Genomic DNA, 1979 nt, shown 5'->3' with positions numbered 1-1979 from the left:
ACCTAATGTCGGGGGTTTAAATGGAGAGAAAATGTTTTGAGAAACGATGTACAAATGCGCTTTACACAATTGATGTGTGTATGGATTGGGATTAACAGTTGTATAAGCCCCTAATAAAATGTTAAAAAAAAAAAAGAAAAGAAAAAACAGGAAGGGATTTTCATGCCTACACCAACAAGGAACAGCTCGGGGTCTCTTGACCAAAATACTTCAGGGCTCCCCAAATTGGGGGCATCTGGGTCTTTGGTCTCTTAGACTTCCAAGATTCTGACTTCTTCTTACCCCTTTCTACCCTCCCCCCACCCTACCTTCGTCCGTAGACAGAGATCCAGCCATGGGGCTGTGCTCTCTAGATGAGGTCCTTGAGTTGATAGTTGGTCAGGGGAGGACAGTGGGTCCATCTAATGTGTTCCTTTCTGGAGATTTTTGGATCCATGCTCAGTTGGAAGACACCGGGGTATGGACTGTGAGTGCTTTCAGACCTGAGTCTCCTATCGAGGAGCCTTTACAACAGGGACGTTGTGTTTGTGACCGGAATGTGCAAGCTGGAAGAAGTTGGTGCTAGAGAGAAGGTAACAGAGTCCAACAGACCAAACAGGGATATTGAGGGGTCGAGGGAGAGGGAGGGGGGAAATGAGGAGCTGATACCAGGGGTTCAAGTAGAGATCAAATGTTTTGAGAATGATGAGGGCAACAAATGTACAAATGTCCTTGTCAGAATGGATGGATGGATTGTGAGAAGAGTTGTACGAGCCCCTAATAAAATGATTTACAAAAAAAGATATGGGCCTAAAGCTTTTAATGTGGGGGTTTGACTCCTCCTCCCGTGGCTGTCGATTGTGGGCCCAGGTAAGCTGAAATCTTTGACAACTTCCGTCTTTTCTCAGTTTATCACATTGTGGCTTATTGGCCCAGTTGGGAGGATATGGTAGTTACATAATCTGGTGTCAATTTGAGACTATGAAGAATGGAGTTTAGTCTGTCAATCAGGTCACAGCTTGGTGACCTCAATTAGAGGCGCAACACATTCTCTGCTTCATATTCCTGTTGACAAGCCACATGGAACTACACTGATGGAGCCGGAGCCCTGGAGCTGGAGGAGCCATGTGGAGAACCATGCCAGCGCTAAGATGCTTCCACCGCCACTGGATCCACAAGACTTTCCACCCACTGGCCTGTGATCTTCCTGCACTCAGCGTCATTGCATGGGTTGTGTGAGTCTGAAGAGGAATTTACAGACTGATATTGGACATATGGGCTAGTATCAGATTCATGGACTGGATTTGGACTGGGCTGGAATGTTTTCTTAACATACATTTACTCTTTTACAGAAAGCTCTTTCTTGTACACATATGAGTGTCTAGGGCTTTGTTTCTCTAGTCCACCCGGACTAACACAGGGGATTTTTGCTTCCTTTATTTTGAAGTATAATCCATCCCAAAGGCTATAGTTCTTGATCTTCCTTAGTAAGTGCTGCAAGTCTTCTTGACTCTCAGTGGGCAGTGCGTGGGACACACCAGAAGAGGAGCCCTGGTGGCACTGCAGGTTAAGTGATGGGCTGCTAACTGCAAGGTCAGCGGTTCAAACCCACTGGCTGCTGTGTGGGAGAAGGATGAGGCTGTCTGCTCCTGGAAAGCTTGACACTCAGAAACCCAACGGGGCGTCCTACTTGTCCTTGAGTCACCGTCAAGTGTGATTGGTGTGACAATCCCAGGGAACCCAGTGGCAGAGGCTTGACCTAAAGCAAAGCTGAGGTCAAAAAACTCAGCCGCGGGTCCTGAGAAGTTTGGCGACAGTGCAAGGTTGCCGATCGTAAGCCAACAAAAAGAGAATTTGAAATCAAGCGCAGAATGAACCTGAAAGGGGTCTGGCAATACTCGTCCATGTTGCACATGTCTCGGGCATCAAAGGGCTCCTGAGTGGGCATAGTCTAAGCGCCCTGAACTCTGAAGTAAGGCAGGGGTGGCCCCCTGGGCACC

The sequence above is a fragment of the Echinops telfairi genome, unplaced genomic scaffold, assembly GCF_000313985.2.
Source record: "Echinops telfairi isolate 266 unplaced genomic scaffold, ASM31398v2 ScPeMD7_36;HRSCAF=134, whole genome shotgun sequence".
Taxonomy (NCBI): Eukaryota; Metazoa; Chordata; class Mammalia; order Afrosoricida; family Tenrecidae; genus Echinops; species Echinops telfairi.
The sequence above is the reverse complement of the archived record's forward strand: the minus strand, read 5'-3'. Positions refer to the sequence as shown.